Here is a 19,002-nt window from a genome sequence, read left to right as displayed (position 1 = left end):
ATTACTTTAGTATAAATGCATGTTAATTTGGATTCATATGTTGTTTTTTTCTGACTTTATGTGAACGAAAAGACACACATTTGCTCGTTTTCCCATTGGAAATAGTGATATTTTGAAATATCACTGTCCTGGTCACAAAAGCAAAGTTTGTGGGGAATAATAGCCATTTTGTATACTTTTGAGGCATAAGCAATTAGGAAATAACACTTACTACCCAGGAACAAAAATTGTGTTACATAGCGTAATACGTGTTAATAGTAATTGCTTCTTTAACTAGCTTACTTCAAATCAGAAGTTACCGTATATCCAAACCCTCATATATCTGACACATTTCTTTTGCTTCTGGATTACTTTCCGAATTACGTACAATTGTGCAGTTGCTTTTTGCCCTGGAGAAAATAAGTCCTTTATATAGAAGGTGTCGGATGAGTTAGTGAACAGCACAACAGAGGAGAAGTAACTGTATACTTCATTTATAACAGCATGAGGGCAATTCACATTAATCAAACCAAGTGATCATAACTAGATAATTACCCAACAACATTGAATTCACTTTAAAATACATTTTATATTTAAGCATATACCATACTAGCACAATCCAACAACCCCAACTGAGTGAAAACATGCTGCTTTTAAATGCAGCTGTACCGAGACTCGATTGCTAATCAATCATTCAGCTGGAGTCTCGGTGCAACTGCACGTGAATTAATAAAGTGCAATTCCCTGTGCTCACATATTATTACATGTGCAATCCTCGTGCCTAAATATAAATATACATTTTAAACACTTGTATTACACAGACCCATTTATATCCCATGTACCAATGACTATACACCAACATTAACACACTACACGTAACATACAACAAAATAAATAGCCCAGGGGCAGGGCACTTTGCCACAACTACGTATGATATTAAAATGTAATGCTTAATGAATACGCAATTTTCCTCTCTACCTCTTCCTGTCCTTCTTTTAGGTGACTTAAATTTTAATCTCTCTAACTCAACTCATTCTTCTGGTTTCCTCTCCCCTTCACATCCTACTTGTATTACTGGGCGCCAACTGGGCCTGATTATCTCCAGAGACTACTCTCTCCCATCCCCTACTATAGCTCCCTCTTCTCCTCTGATCACTTTTTCATGTCCTTTTCACTTGAACTTATTCCAAATTCTGCCAAATTCTGCCACTACCCCTCTGATTCACACTCTCCACTGGCTACCTATCTCTGCTCGCATCCAATTAAAGACCCTTGCTCTTGCCTATCTCTCTATTCATCATACTGCCCCTTCCTATTTCCAAGCCCTCATGTCTCCTTATATTCCCTCTCGTCCTCTACGCTCATCCTCTACCAGCTGATTGTTATGCCTTCTCTTCACCCTCCTTCCTCTTGTGCTCACTCCTTCTCTTCACTCTCCTTCCCGTGCTTGCTCCTTCTCTTCACTTTCCTTCCTCCCGTGCTTGCTCCTTCTCTTCACTTTCCATCCTCCCGTGCTGCTCCTTTTCTTCACTCTCCTTCCTCCTGTGCTCGCTCCTTCTCTTCACTCTCCTTCCCGTGCTGCTCCTTCTCTTCACTTTCCTTCCTCCCATGCTTGCTCCTTCTCTTCACTTTTCTTCCTCCAGTGCTTACTCTCCTCTTCCTCCCGTGCTCGCTCCTTCTCTTCTCTCCTCTTCTCTCCTACCTTCCTTCCTCCCATGCTCTCTCTGTCTTTTCACTCTCCTTCCTCCCGTGCTACTCCTTCTCTTCACTTTTTCTTCATTTATATATATTTTTTATATATTGTATATAAGTATTTGTTTTGTATTTTTATTGCCTGTAACTTATATACTTTTATATTTTGTTTAATTTCTGTAAGTCGCTTTGGATAAAAGCGTCTGCTAAATAATACTAATATATGTATGTGTGTGTGTGTGTGTGTGTGTGTGTATATATATATATATATATATATATATATATAATATATATATATATATATATATATATATATATATATATATATATATATATATATATATATAATATATATAGTATTACATATATTATATATATATTATATTGTGCTATATATATATATATAGATATTATACACCACATGTGCTTAAGTTTTTGTAGTTGTTCAAATTAGTTGTAGTTAATGCATGTCTCATATTTCAGCAATAAAGCATGTACATTATTTATTCAAATGCATTTTTCACTCAAAATACATTTTATCACATAGTGTGAATTGGAAAGTAAAATACTCAATGACCTAAACCCTTATCTGGAGCATTGGTTGTAGTTATAGCCATAGCCCCCAACAGTGTTCAGTGACTTGAATGGTTAATTTTAACCTTACAGTATAATGTACATATTATATACATGAACTGCACTGAGCTTCTATATTATAGCTTGTTTGTTTCTTTTTCCCCAATAAAACCACATTTATAATAGAGAGATTCAGATTTTTCTCATTTGTAAAATTTGTTACAGGTTGTAACCGATAAAACAAAACAAAACAAAACAAAAAATAAGCTGAAAATATTACTGCAAGTATCTTTTAGAAATACACCAAAATGATTCCAGTAGCCAAAGTACAATGGTCCCCCTTTATAGGGCTGTAGTCAGGATCCATAGTTAAGAGAAAGTGTTGTCTGGGTTCCGTCTTATAACGAGAATACTAGTGTTAGTATCATGGCATTATGGGGCAATAATTAATTACAGCTGCCATTGTGTTGCTAATGGTTGTATGAATGGGAGGATAACCAATGAGAAACTAATATAATTATATTGTGGTGACATGGTGCTTTATCAGAATTACAAAACTGAACTATGAACATGACATGAAGGCAGAAAAAAATGGTTGCATACAAAAAAATTAAGCCTGCATGAATTCTACAATATGCTGAGCATATCACATGACCAGAAATGTTTAAATGTTCTAAGAAATGTTCTGATTGTAAAGCAGCACTACAGTATAGAGGGCGTGTTGATTTTAATTAAAAGCAGAAAACATATAGGACTTGCCCTGCTTTTTTTTTTTTTTTTTTTTTTTTTTTTTTTTTTTTGTATCTCCACCACCTGCACACATTTATAAAGCCAGACCAGGAAAGCCAGAACAAGAACAACAGAAATAACACTGAAGTGTATGCTTGATCCTTGGGAAAGCTTGTTTTAAGCTAAACAGCTGCGTTTGAGATTCAGCAGGCATTGTGTTAGTAATGGCATTTCTTTTGATAATAAACTGTTGTGAATATTTAATTACATATTTCCACATCTGTAACCCTTTTGGAATGTAGCTCGGGTTGCTAACCTTAAAACATATTCACTGATGAGAATTACTAGCTATTAGGAGGTCTAGATGTACTTTGTATAATTTATCCAGCACAAACTATTTAGATGCCTGGACTATTGAAATGCAAAACCGAAATTCCTTAAGTTTTTTTTACAACGCAAGTCAGCACAGAACTCTTCTATAATGACAGTGTTGAACTAAGTTACTGCAGGACCCTGTCTTTAATGTCTGAAGCATTACAACAATAAATAAATATTGCAACACGTTGTTGACACAATTTATTGTACTGTACAACGAATTACGAAAACAAAGAAAATATGTTAGTGCATGTAAACACTGTTCCTTTTTTTCACAGCTGATGACATAACGAATATCAAATGGCTTGGAGTCCATTATCAAGGGGGAATCAAAATAAAAGAGGGGCTTCAGCGATTAACCTCAAATCCCCAACTTAGAACTAACAAAAAACGTGTTTTTTTCTTTCTGATAATAGAACATAAGAACATAAGAAAGTTTACAAACGAGAGGAGGCCATTCGGCCCATCTTGCTCGTTTGGTTGTTAGTAGCTTATTGATCCCAAAATCTCATCAAGCAGCTTCTTGAATGATCCCAGGGTGTCAGCTTCAACAACATTACTGGGGAGTTGATTCCAGACCCTCACAATTAACAATTAACAATTAACAATTATTATGTATATATGTATGTATATATATATATATATATATATATATATATATATATATATATATATATATATATGTGTGTGTGTGTGTGTGTGTGTGTGTGTGTGTGTGTGTGTATATATATATATATTATATATATATAATATTGTAGTTGCAAAATACATTTTTTTTGTAGTTGTTCAAATTATAATTCAAGATGCAGGCTGTTAATGTCTATAATAAAGTCTGTTGTTTTTTTGTTTTTTAAATATCAAATTACAAATGTTTATTGTTGGCTTTTCGGCAGCTGACAACTTTTAAAATTTCTGCACCTGATTCACAACACTTTTGGAAGAAACAAGCTATTTGTACAGTATGTGTTGAGTGAGTTAAAGGAGAACAAAGGAGAAGTATCTGCATACTTTGTGTGTAACAGTATTAAAAAAATACATTCATAGTTTTTTTATAATAATACAACAGCAGCTAAGTACAGCAGCTAAGCAAAGGGGTATTTAATTCACAGGGGGCTTGCAATATATAATTATATAAAAAATGGTTTTGGTCAGTTAATGTAATCCTCAGGCACATGATTTTTTTTGTTGTTGTAGGAGTTCCTCAACTCGGAAGTCATCTCCTGAAGTTCTATTATCAAGTATTCCAGGGTAGGTCCCGGCGAATCTCCTCAGAGGCTACATCTGTGTACATTTGCTAAGGGAAATTAATTAACGAATTACAAATAAGAATACAAAAACATCAACACGTACCAGTGAGGGATAAAAAAATCAATAAATAAAAACATGATGTTCAAAAAAAAAGGTATTAGAAACTCTATATCAAAATAAAAACAAAATGTTACCCTGCAAGAATGCAACAAAAACAAATTAACATACGTTCATCAAAAAACAAAAACAGCTAACACCACGTGAGACCATAATCTCTGCCAATTTGCCCAATTCAATAATTGAAATGACAGGAAGAACTGTTATATAGTTCTTGTATGCGTTTGGGTTAAAAGCAAACTACGAAATGCTCTCCCACTAAGAAACGAGGCAGTTAATCCCAACTGTAATGGCACTGTGGTGCACAGTACTGTATAAAGACAGAGCTACTGCATCAATGGCAGTGTGGCTCTGACAGGCTGGGTTACCTTTGCTTTAGATGATAAACTGCGTAGGCTGAGACGAGCCAACAAAAGCATCAGCACTGCTTCCTGGGGGGTAGATTTGCTTTTGCTGCAGCTAATCGACACTGAAGGACAAGAATGATACCAATTAATTAGTACAGTACTTACAATGTCGGGTACCTGGCCTTTTTAGGTGGAAAGATAACAGACGGTGACTCCACAGTGAAATTTAACCTACTCATTTCTAACAGTGAGTTTCCGTTCTTTTTTTTCATTTACAATCAGTGCACTGGATCAAGTTGTCTGCTAAAAAACTCAGATTCAGTGCCGACACATTAACTAGACTTGCCTTATTATTAAACATTAAGGTCATCCACAATTTCAGTCTTTGAAGGTCAACAATTATCTCAATAAACACCTTTAAGAGAGCCATCCATATATTATGCAAAGGGTTGTGTGTGTGTCCAATAATCTGAATGAGGTTAATTGTGCAACTGTATATTAATTTTAGTTCAGGTGAGCTGAAATGTTTCATTATTAAATGGTTTACACTGAAAAAAACCTAATATGATAAAACACATATAAAAAAACATATAAAAAAAATAAACATTAACACAAATAATGAACACCATGTCACTTTATATCTGTGCATTTCCAAAATAGACCAATAATGACAACAATCACATGTACTATACCATGTGTTAGTTCTATCGCTCCCTTCATTACTTCTTTGAAGGAGTCAATATTTTTCTCCCATCCACTGGCCTGTGCTTCACAGTTTTGAGCTTTAGCCAAGAACTGCAGCACCTCCAGATCTCCCCATCGCCGGTGGCTTTGGAGGTCACTTGTCCAAACAGCTCCTGGAGTTTCCCCTTCAGTGCAGAGGCCTGCCCCCCCCTCTGCAATCCTCAAGCCCTTCCACCACAGCCTGCACCAGGATCTTCAATATCTGCAGAACAGGCACACATTACTGCGTATGTGAGAGAGAGATGCCATCTCTGCAGGATCATATGGTCTGCCCTATTCTTAAACTGCAACTGCTTTTGGAACCAGGCCACAGCAACACAATGTCTTGAATTCTACGTTTCTCTGCTATATTCACATTCCCTACTTTGTATTCTTTTTAATTTAGAGAGTGCTCAATTACAACACCACGTATTTAGAATATCCATCACTGCTACAACTGCAGCTCAGGAGAACTGAAGGTCAGTGAGCATCCTCCGATCCCATCACCAAATCAATTGCCTCCACACCAAAAAGATTCACAGCAGACAACAGCGAAGCCACACCTGCAGGTGACAGTTGAGGAGAAAAGAGTCCCTGATGATTTTTGCCTCCCTGACCCATAGTGATACGAAAGTCAATGAGCGACTGCCCCTGATCCTTATAAACATGCATTTTTAGCAGCAATTTTAGTCATACTGTCAGGTCACAAGTCAATGGGAATTATTTAAAAAAATAAAACAATAACTATATTTCAGTCAAGTTTATGTGCTTAAAATAAATATATAGAATGCCCCTACATTTTTCCCCATTAAGGTTCAATTTGTGAAGCGCCACAGTATGAGCCTAAGGCTACAGTAATACCAGTCAAAACACAAAAAAGCCTAATTACAAAATAAAAATAAAAAAACACCCAGCTGGTAGAGCTCAAGTTAGGAGAGTAGCCTAAATATCTCACGTGGTGTGTGGATGTGCTGGACAGAAATTTTCCAGAAATACACTGCATATGGCCCCTTTGAAGTCCTGGCCTAGTAAGGAAACAGCAGTTAGCAAACAGCTTGAAACACAGGTGTCTTCTGTGCTTGAGGAAATGTTGCTGCAGGAACAGGTCTGAAGCCTGCATGTTACACAGACTTTTATAAAAGGGTTATGGAAGATCAATTAAAAGTGCTGCAGTAAGGCTGATTAAAGTTAAGGTGTTTTTTTTTTATTTTATATATTTTTATTAATATTTTAACTTGGTTGAATTGCTACACCTAGAGGAAACATGTGTCAGACATTATCATGCCCTCCAGGCAAGAATATGACAACGCATGTGAATTTCTGAACTCAAGCTTCTTGACTTGAACCACAAGACTGCAGACCTGTGTTATTACCAAAGCTACCTTTTTTCTTTTACACAAATATAAAAAATTTGAGAACAAAAAACCAATGCATTAACAAGGGCTCTCCTGTTTTCACCTCAAAGCACACCAATACAAATCTACTATATCTTGATAATAAACCTTGTGTTCAGTGTTTTGGATATATCTAAAATAGTCATTATGTTTTTTGTTTTGTTTTGTTTTTTTTAGCCAAATAAACTAAATGCAATTTATGTTTTTCTCTATTGTATATTCGTAACAAACCAACCTTTTTAAAATGCAAACAATATTGGCTTATTAAAATTAAATGTAGGTCAAAACTTTGCAATCCCAGGATCAGACGCTACTGTTAAGCTTGAACCTGTGTCAGTCCCTCCTCCATGCAGGTGTCAATATGAAGGGGCGCTGTTTGGGGAGGGGGTCTTATTGGGGGAGAAGGGGATGATTGGCTTTGAATGCTTCATCTTTGACATACAAAATCCTAATTCCCTTCACAGAAGTATAAAAGAGCCTCCTTACCACTAAAATGTACATCATGAGCTCAAACTGGCTACTGTTCAGTTACAAGGCGCTGCTGTTAAGAGTCTGCAGGACCCAGGCCACCCGTCTGAGGCAGGTTAGTGGTACAGGTTTTGTTACATCATTTCAAGATACTGCACTGAGGTGGTGTAAGGAATTGCTCCCAACAGGCACCAGTGAAAATCCTGGGGCAATTTAAAAAAAAGACCAATACTCTCAATAACTTGTGGTAAAGAATGTTGTATCCAAGTTCTGCAGATATCAGTAGAAACATACAGTAAGCGTTACACAAGTGCATACATTGACTGGCATTTCATTACTTGTGCTAAAGAACGTCCTGTCCTCAACCAAGCTTCATCACACAGCTCTCTAGATAAATGTAGAGATAGTGTATAGTGTGCAAACCTACAAACACCTCCACTATACCCCTGTCTCTGGGGATATGCATTCCCAGCAAGGTACCAATTGACCGTCTTGGAAGAAACAGCTTCAAGTAAGTTATTAGGAACAAGTTAATAAGAATATAGCAGCAAAATGGAAAGGATTAGATATCCTCAGGTGCTTCATAACTAGGTCTTGACTACACTATGTAACACAATTTTTGTTCCTGGGTAGTAAGTGTTATTTCCTAATTGCTTATGCCTCAAAAGTATACAAAATGGCTATTATTCGCCACAAACTTTGCTTTTGTGACCAGGACATTGATATTTCAAAATATCACTATTTCCAATGGGAAAACGGGCAAATGTGTGTCTTTTCGTTCACATAAAGTCAGAAAAAAACAACATATGAATCCAAATTAACATGTATTTATACTAAAGTAATACACAAATGACTACAAAAGATTTCGGAGTAGTTTTTCGAGATTTACGATTATACTGTAAATTTACAGTATAATCGTAAAACTAAAACTACTCACTTCTAAATCTTTTGTAGTCATTTTTTTTTAAAAAACAAAGGAAAAAAACACATCTAGTATAGCAAGACACAGTTTGGGATTCCAATTACTGCAATAAAAAAAAAATAATTGGGACCTCTTCACCTTTTGTGCTTTTTTTGTTTGAAATCTTTTTGATGAACAGCCTGTTTTGTTCTTGCCAAAACACAAAGGAATGTTTAAAGCAACAAAAAAAAAGAAAAGAAATGACTGACAACAGCGGCACACTTCCAAGGTAACTAACTGTGTTGCTATTAATTTGAAATCGACTACATATAGGTTTCCTGCTCATTCTCTACAAAATCGAGTCCAATTGTCATACAGTTTAGAAAATGTGAATACTACTGTACTGTGCATTTACTATAGCGGTATCAACAACAAAAGATGTTTCTAAGATTACTGAAATGTGTTATTAAAATAGTTCCAGCAATGAGATGCTGAACTTGTTGAATTTTATACAAATGCGTCTTCCAGTTGAATGTAATCTAACAGATTCGTGAATTAACTAAGAGTGTGCCCGAAGCCAAACCCTGATTTCCAAACCTTCAGAAATTCAGTACCTTTTAGGCTTTAAACCGAGAGGGGGGGTGGGGGGGGTGGGTAAAGCTGAGTAAAGAATGAAAAAAAAACTGTAAGAAAGTGTTTTTTTTTATTTTTAATTTTTGTGAGACACGTGTATGTGGCCAATAAGCACAAAATCCGTTCCATAGATATGTATAATCTAGTATAATCGTAAATCTCGAAAAACTACTCACTTCTAAATCTTTTGTAGTCATTTTTGTATTACTTTAGTATAAATACATGTTAATTTGGATTCATATGTTGTTTTTTTCTGACTTTATGTGGACGAAAAGACACACATTTGCCCGTTTTCCCATTGGAAATAGTGATATTTTGAAATATCACTGTCCTGGTCACAAAAGCAAAGTTTGTGGGGAATAATAGCCATTTTCTATACTTTTGAGGCATAAGCAATTAGGAAATAACACTTACTACCCAGGAACAAAAATTGTGTTATATAATGGAATAATACTAATAATAATAATAATAATAATAATAATAATAATAATAATAATAATAATAATAATAATAATAATAAAACATCAGCGGGTTTCCTGTAATATTTAGCTCAACATCTTTGTCATTGTCTTGCATGTCCATGATCCAGAGGTAAGCTTGAATGGCTTCAGCAAACTCCTCAACACCTGTGCCCATCACAGTGTAGTTCTCGCAGATTTGCCTGTGCTCATAGCTGCCTTGAACGGCATCCTGAAGAGTTCTGAAAGCCTTGGTTCTATAATAATAATAAAACAATTATAATTGTACAAAATTGGATTATTTCAAAGCTATTATTAAGCTATTCAATGGCTTGGACAAACGAAGTGCAGTGATTAGTCCAGATCCGTGTGGACACGCTAGTTGGATTTCATGTATGCAGTATATATATAAACTGCTCAAATGCGCACAACGACAGCTCTCCCTGTCCATGTTTTTGTAAAGAGCCACACAAATCACAGACCTGCATTTCCCTCACTTTCCACAGCAGTTAATTAAATTTAATGAAGATGGTCACAAAATGAATTAAACATTTAGCAATCAAAACAGTCAATGACACAAATGAATCCACCAAAGTATAAATCCATAGCATTTTTAATATGTATTTTGCAGCGTTTTTTTGTATACAGTTCACTATAGTACTGTACTGTATTCCTTCGAATTTAAGGCACAGTTTTTAAACCAATTTTTTCTTCTTAAAAATGGCCTGCGTCTTAAATTCGAGTTCAGTAGAGTGATGTGTGTATTAAAATCGCCAACAAAAGACGTGACTGAACGACTACACAAACAACAATGTGACTGACTGCCGAGAAACAATGACAGGTACTGCCCGAACTTGAATCATCCATGACATACAGGCAGCCATTCTTAAAGCAGTAGCCGCTGCGTTAGCTTCCTGAGGAATTCAGTTAGAAAAGGCATGTCCCTTTCCATTATTGCTGCAGGGTAGGAGTGTTAGCTGGTATATGAAAGCTGATCCCTTGTTAAAATACATAAGCTTTTACAGGACATTTTTGTTGATTCAGAATGGAATTTCCTGTTATATGTACTGCATTTAAATTGCTTTGTTTAGCTCTTAAAGTTTTGTGTATATGGGATTATAGGGTTTGGGTAAAAGTAAAAGACACAGTAATCAGTGTCTGCCTTTGTTGTGTGCTTTGTAGACAAAAGCCATGGCTAACGAAGCAATAGTCAATGCAAAGCTAAGAAATAGTTTGTCAAGAATAGTAAAAAAAAAAAAAAAAACTAACCCTATTCATCTTTTGGTTTACTGTGTTGAAAGACACTCCCTTCAAGAGAGCTAAGCTATTTCTACATGATAGTACTTTTACTTCTGTTTTAGACTGATGTATGCTGTAGAGAGATTATTCCAAGCCTCGGCATTCTGCAATGTTGACATATAAGGATATTATGAGAAAATAAAATATAACATAAAAACACAAGAACAAATGTATTATAACCCTGAGAGGTGGCTGTTATAAATTCAGCAGGACATTATAATTCTAAGGTCAAAGCCCTGATTCGGTCTGTCTTGACTACCTGTCTTGGGTGGATGTCTAGTACCATTGAGGGGCCTTGATTTTGAAAGTCATTCTGCAGTATGTTGTAAATACTTGTGTTACCCTTTGTGTGTAAATGACAACTTTTACTGTGACTGGTGAGCAAAGAACATGAAGGTTAACACTACAAAGGACGATAATGGAATATATGGCAAAACACCATTATGAGGAATAGAACGTAGTGCATAGCAGTTTGATCCATTCCTGAATTTACTAGTTTAATAAGCCTGTTACCTTTTTACACTGTGGCTAATCAAGCTTGTAATAAAACCCTGAATGAGTGAAACTGCTATGCAATAGAAGTCTCATTTCCATCCCTGACCTCTTTAAGATAACTCGTCCTCGCAACATCACAGTGTTTACGTACATCCGGTTCCAGGCTAACACATCTCTGTTTTGCCTTTGCAGCACCTTCATATCCTTTCAAAGCCATATAGACATAGCCTAAAGAAATCCAGACTCAAACCTGCAAGAAAGACAGTGAGATCAAATTTAAAATCATCAAATTATTACTTGCTGTATACATTTTATTTTTTTCACAGCTTAACAGTGAATGTGTTCAATTATCAGTTCCTTGTCTGGAATGTTTTCCAATATGAGGACTCAAAGGATCAAATAACATCATGCTGTTTGGTTGACCCTCAAGCTGAATGTGAATTAGGGGTTAGCTGGACTCCGCCACACAATTCCACAAGCAAGAGCCTTATCTCAGCTTCTCCAGATGTGCCCTGATTCAGTGTCAGGCTGTTGCCCAATTGTTTCACATGTTTTACTTGCTCTTTTGCATCCCATGTTTAGGTTTTTTTTTCTTCTTTCTTTCAAAGGTAGCAGACCGTTTCATTCAAAAGATGCGCTTTCACTCTTAAGAAACAGCTGTGTCAAGAGGCCAAAAAAAACAAGCAACAATCGCAAAAAAAACAAAAAAAACAACTGATTCCATTGCAGACAAGCAAAAAGTCCAGGAGCCTTGTTTCTGGGCAACGAGCCCCATATGCTGGAATTTATTATGGGTTTCGGTTGATATTAATTATAGATGTTGGTATTTATTTTGGGTTTCGGTTGGTATTAATTATAGATTTTGATATATATTATGGGTTTAGGTTGATATTAATTATAGATGTTGGTATTTATTTTGGTTTAGGTTGATATTAATTATAGATGTTGGTATTTATTTTGGGTTTAGGTTCATATTAATTATAGATGTTGGTATTTATTATGGGTTTAGGTTCATATTAATTATAGATGTTGGTATTTATTTTGGGTTTAGGTTCATATTAATTATAGATTTTGGTATTTATTTTGGGTTTAGGTTCATATTAATTATAGATGTTGGTATTTATTATGGGTTTCCCCTGTAGTCATTGCCCAGGATGACTGTGAAAGTAAAAGCAGAAGAAAGTTACATTTAAAGACATTGGAAAAATGGCTAATCATTAAATTGCTGCCTGACTTGATGCGTCTCTGTTCAGCAGCTAAGGATGGAATTTCATGGTCATATCAAGAGGCTGTCGTCGTCAACAGGTTTAAGAGGATGACCTCCGGGCACAGGCATCCCACTGCCCTGTTTCCACCTCATGAGTCACTAAGAAAATAAACAAACCCAGTTCGTTTTCCACTTCCCGCTGCAGAAAGATGACCCGAAGCGATTCTGCCACTACCTGAGAAGTTAATTTCTCTGCTTAAAGGATTGGCCTGATCTCTTAAAAATAACTCACCTTTGACACTCAACAGGGGCTCTGCTGTTATTTACAGCACTATCCTCTGCAGTGTCAGTCCCACGGTGTTGGGTTATGCAAGAGATCAGTGATTCCTGTCCCCTTTGACCTGTCTTTACTCTTACATTGATCTCAGGCCTGACCTATGCAAGGTTCAAAGGGTTACAGACACTCCCAACTCAATAAAGAGTTACGTGAACATGAGATGAATGACTGGGAATCTTCAATGCAGAGAGGAGCCAGTAATCTGTGCATGCGTCAACAGACAATATTTTTAATACATCCCGCGTGTATTCATTCTGTGTAGTGTTGGTACCTGCATGGTGTTAATCTTCACAGATCACTCGACACAGTCTATGCACTGCTGGAACTCCTTGCTGCGGAGGTGCAGGAGCCCCTTGGGGTGCTGGGAGCGGGCTCTGTAGTGTCTCGACAGCTCCCAGGCCTTGTCATAGTATTTATGGTCCCAGAGCACATCAGACAGTACAGCAGACAGTACAACGCTGCAACATTGCTAAGAGCTTGATCACGGCAGATAAACAGTTAGGGTGCATGTGTGACTGGTTACTGTATATATATATATACACATACAGAGTGACGAGTTACTGTATATATACACACACACAGTGACAGGTTACTGTATATATATATACACACATACACACACAGTGACGGGTTACTGTATATACAAACACACAGTGATGGGTTACTGTATATATACACACACAGTGACAGTTACTGTATATATACACACAATCACACACACACAGTGGTTACTGTATATATACACACAAACACACACACAGTGGTTACTGTATATATACACACAAACACACACACACACAGTGACTGGTTATTGTATATATACACACAAACACACACAGTGACGGGTCACTGTATATATACACACAAACACACACAGTGACGGGTTACTGTATATATACACAAACACACAGAGACGGGTTACTGTATATATACACACAAACACACACACAGTGACGAGTTACTGTATATATACACACACACACACAGTGATAGGTTACTGTATACACACACACACACACACACACACACACACACACACACACACACACACACAGTGACGGGTTACTGTATATACACACACACAGAGTGACGGGTTACTGTATATACACAACAACACACACAGTGACGGGTTACTGTATATATACACACAAACACACACAGTGACGGGTTACTGTATATATATACACACAAACACACACACACACTACTGCCCCAATGTGGTACAGGTGTACTGGTATATGGTACTACACCAAACACCACACAGTGACGGGTTACACACAACACAGTAATGTGTTCGGTTATACAGTAACCAAACATGCCACAACATGTGTTTGTGGTCATTACAGTACAAATGATGTGTAATATATACACAAACATACACACACACACACAATGATGTGTTACTGTATCTATACACAAACATACACACACAATGATGTGTTACTGTATCTATACATAAACATACACACACAATGATGTGTTACTGTATACACACACACACACACACACACACACACAGAGAGAGAAGCAAATTAAAGTAGTTTTCTAAATAGTTATGCAGAGAGTATAATTAGCTGACAGAAGTGACTCGGCTATAAACGGCCGCTGAGGAATAGCCTCTGGCATGGAGCTGGGAAAGTGCACTGCCAATGACAACCACAGGTTAAGAGGTAACATCCAGTCATTAATACAGAACACCAACAGCAACCTTGCCAAGAAATTCTTCAATTAGCCGTTTCCTGTGCCTAGTAAAAACTTCCCAATTATTCTTGACATGCTCTTGAGACTAGTACTGTCTATACAAAGCCACTGCAATAAAAAATGAATTTGTCAAGGCCCTTAGAATATGTTCAAAAAGGGCTGATTTTAAATCTTTTTTTTTAAACCAAAAAAAAAATAAAAAAGTCGATTTCTCAGATTGTGTCCCCTTGCATCTGACATAAAAGCAGTTGTTATTTTATTAAATACATGTTTCCTAACCTACCCCTAACAGGATTCAAAACATGCTTGCATGACCCTACACTCCGATAGGGGTCCTCATCTTCCATTCATTTTAATACAGACCATTTCTTGACAGTAATTTCATGTTCATGTAAAGTGACTGATAATTGGCAGGACTTTCAAATGAGACCGACCAGCAAACAGCTGTGAGGTAACAAAATGTATTCATATAGATGCATCTGAAAACCAGAAACAATCAACAGTCATGTTGTGTGTTAATTAAAATTCTCAGCCTCAAAAAAGTAATAAAGTGCATTCTAAAGCAGAGCAGAAAATCCATTCTTCTTCTTTGACATCAGAGGACATACTGTACGTGATGCATTTGATGACAGCAAAGTGCTAACATTAAAGCAAACACAATTACAATCTTACAAAGCAATGCTGGAGAAGCCAGATTCTTTGACAGGGTGTCTCACTATAAACTATTCTAGGCTACACATGCATGCACCACATTTTCTGCACACCCCCTTAGCGGAACACATGCCCATGCTGCAGCACTACAGATAAAACATAAAGTAGAATGCTGAGCCGACATTCTGAATACAAAATAGAATTAAGAGAGAATTAAATGAGCTACGCATTATCCAATATGCTATATATAGTGATTTAGTTACACCTTTCCTAGACTCTAGTGGGGTTTTAGCTTTACGTTGAAGGCAACAAGATACTTAATCACATTTTTTTAGCTAAAAAAAGAAGGAATAAAAAAAGGTGGTAACATTATTAGTAGTTTTTACATCACTGTCATCCCTTACATGCTGCTAATCGCTGCTCTCTACACATGAATGCAATCTATTTTCTGAAAGAAACTGAAATATCTGTCATTCTATATCTGGTACCATAGAATGGTGATTTATTACATCAATACTGAATGTTTTGATTAACATTAAAAAATAGTGCACTAAAAAATAAGCCTCTTCTCCACAGACACGCAAAGGACAGGAAAACTGATTAAATTAACAGGATCTAAAGTGTATCTCAAACCTGCAGTATAGATCCTTTTTTCTTATGACTCAATGGGGCATTGTGTAGAGGAAAGAAAGCTTATTCCTTTTTGGTGCGTCAGCTGAGACTGATTCCTTTCACAAATACTGTAAAAGCAGTTAAACAAGAGGCACATTTTCCTCTACACCTGTACAAACATGGGACTCAAGCAATAAAGAAAATATACACTCCGTGCTGTTCTGTAAGCACCCTTCATTGTTAACGGCAACTGGGAGATCTGTGCGAATCTGGCTTTGCGTTTCAATACCATCAGAGTGTTCAACTTTTAAAAGTTTGCTTTACCATCTCACGTCAAATCTAGATGTTGTACAGTGTGCTACTCAATCTTTTTTTTTTTTTTTTCCTACTGTACATAGTAGTCTCATACACATGTCTAGCTTTAAATGTTTCAACTGCTGGGTAATTCTACAGAATGTTTGTCTATCTAAATCTTTAAAGGTTGACAAAGTTAACCCTACCCAATACTTTAACCTTAAAAGTAACCAGGACAGGGATACAGCTGGACATTAAGTGGATACAGATCTAGGCAGATGGTAGGAGACATTTCTTTACACAGACAGTTGTGTGGGTATGGAATGGGTTACCTAGCCATGGTGTTGATCCTGAACCATTGGGGTCTTTTACCAGAGAATCTTTGAGATCAATGGCAAACTTTCTTATGTTTTTATATCTGTCTGCAGCACTGTGCTGCTTTACAATTGAATAACTAATTAGAGAATGTAACTGTAACATTTATGAGTATTCGGTTCAGTTTAACAAACTTGAGGAATACACACACATTAGTAAACTGCTTTCACCTTCCCACCACACAGTATATACAGCATCGTCTGCTGCAGTGCTTTAGTTTTGTGGTATTCACATGTTAAAAAAATATCAGGACAGCTAAAACAAATACATTTCCCTACAGGTTATACTTGCACAGCCGACACTCACTTAATACTTGAGGGAAAACACATTGGGATAAACACCAGGTATCTTTGAGGAAGCCAGTTCAGTTGTACAGATGATCAACATTCTCAATCTAAAAATCGAATCCTTGAAAACCAGCCCTGTTCTCCCTTAGCTGCCCCCTCCATTTCTGGCAGGATCATCCCCAAACACAGTGCACAAATACACACATTAAAAAAGTACACTGAAATGTACAGACTGCCCTGTCCAGAACATACTGGATGTGAGGGAACTATGGCCTGAGTAGAACTGTTGTTTTGATGTCCATAATATTGTGCCAGAAGGGGGGCAAATATATTTAAGAAGAATATACTGTAAAACAAAAAATAAAGAAAAACAGCACAGACAACACCACCTAATTGTACGGGGGACAAGACGCCAGTGTGTTCATTAATACGAAAGTGGAATAACTGGGCTGTATTTAAAAAAAACAAAACAACAACGACAAAACAAAAAAAACTTTGTAATACAGACTATGACACCCTGAGAATCATTTGAACAATAATTGGTCCAGAACTGACATAAAGAATAATGAATGGAATAAAACAACAGGACTGTTTACAAGTTGTCAGCCCTGTTTGGTCAGCAGTACAGTCCACTCATGACAAAACAGAAATAGCTACAAGCTCCCCGGGGAACAGAACACTCCATTGTTTAATGGATATTGCTCTCAAGTATTTACATGAAAATGGAAAAAGATGTGTGTGTAAGTAATTACATGACGTTCACGACCTGCTCAAAACCTCCCCGGAGCTACAAGGGGTTCCATGGCTATTCAGGAATGGTTGTTTTTCTAGACTCATCATAATAGTTTCAACTGCAAAATTAATGAATTTTTTTTTCTTTTTCCATTTCCTCATATGTAAAATCTGTCTGCTTTTCTTTTTTTTTATTATTACATTCTGTGAATAACAATGTGCAGGATTATCCAAGCACACACCTGGAGCATTCCATTGACATGATATATGTGGAGTTTACACGCTGCAGGTCTTTCAGTCGTAAACACAAATCAATTTTACTAGGAAAGGGTTCATTAACATGCTTACATTTTTTTCTTTAAAAGTTTTTTTTTTCTTTTTTTTTAAAAATAAAAGCTGAATACACCAAGGATTCAAGCACTATTCATTTAAAGTTTGAATTTGTTTGTTTTTTAAATATGGTTCCCTTAGCTTTTCGTCATGTTTACAATAGGTCTGCATTTACTTTTGTAATTTTTCTAAACTGTCATGCGCTTTTTTTCTCTTAATCCAGGAAGTAGTCATTCCCCTTCAGTGGCTGGCTGTAAAACACATGCCCAGTGACCAAGCAATGCAACTGTGGGACCAGGAGCCACACCCACAGGTAAAGGACAAGCTTTTCTCTCATATATTGCTATGCAGGCATCCAACTGCGTGATCAAAATTTATGGATTCCTGATGTTTCTTTTAGATTTTCAGCAAAAAAAAATCTTCAAGACACAGTTTTAAACTGTATCTGCAACTAAAGGGTTAACTATGCTCTCCTGACAGTGTTGAAATGAATTTACATTTACATTACATTACACCTGGTTTTCAATGCATCATTAGCAGTTCTTAAATAACGTGTCACTTTGATAACCAGCTTTCCCCAAGGTTCAATGAGTGTGAGTGGACCATGAATATTCAACAGCTTTTTACATCCCAAGCACTTTCCCCTGGTTTATCAATGCCCATGTTCAGTGTAGACTTTTAAATTAGGTTCAGATTTTATTAGCGGCTTAAAAATGATGAAAAAAAACCTCACCACATTTCGAATCTGAAAACAATTGGTTGAATTGGTTATTCAAAATTGGTTTTCCTGAGAACCACAACTTAGTTGATGGCAGCAGAAATACACATTTTACATAAATACTTTAGTATTGAGGGATTTTACATAGGGTTACCAAGTAAAATGTGCCAGCATGAACTGTGATGTGAGTTGGAAAGCCTGAACTGCCCCAAACTGTTCTAGTGGAGTAATATGGTAACCCTAATTTTACACTGAGCAGTGCAGAAAAAAAGAAAATGTCATTGTGTTACCTGAATGGCCCAGTGTGGAGGAACTGGACAGCAGCAG

General features: G+C 36.6%; 1 long non-coding RNA gene across 1 annotated transcript; it reads right to left on the bottom strand.

Annotated features, from left to right (window-relative positions):
- Positions 1–4,162: 4,162 nt before the first annotated feature.
- On the bottom strand, positions 4,163–8,250 carry LOC121316751. The gene is made up of 5 exons (XR_005950445.1): positions 7,664–8,250; positions 6,739–6,808; positions 5,753–6,006; positions 5,082–5,182; positions 4,163–4,642 (listed from the first exon to the last, which is right to left on the bottom strand). It is a non-coding gene; the product is annotated as an uncharacterized LOC121316751 (long non-coding RNA).
- Positions 8,251–19,002: the final 10,752 nt, after the last annotated feature.

This window comes from Polyodon spathula, chromosome 6, assembly GCF_017654505.1.
Source record: "Polyodon spathula isolate WHYD16114869_AA chromosome 6, ASM1765450v1, whole genome shotgun sequence".
Taxonomy (NCBI): Eukaryota; Metazoa; Chordata; class Actinopteri; order Acipenseriformes; family Polyodontidae; genus Polyodon; species Polyodon spathula.
This window is presented reverse-complemented; position numbering and strand designations above follow the sequence as displayed.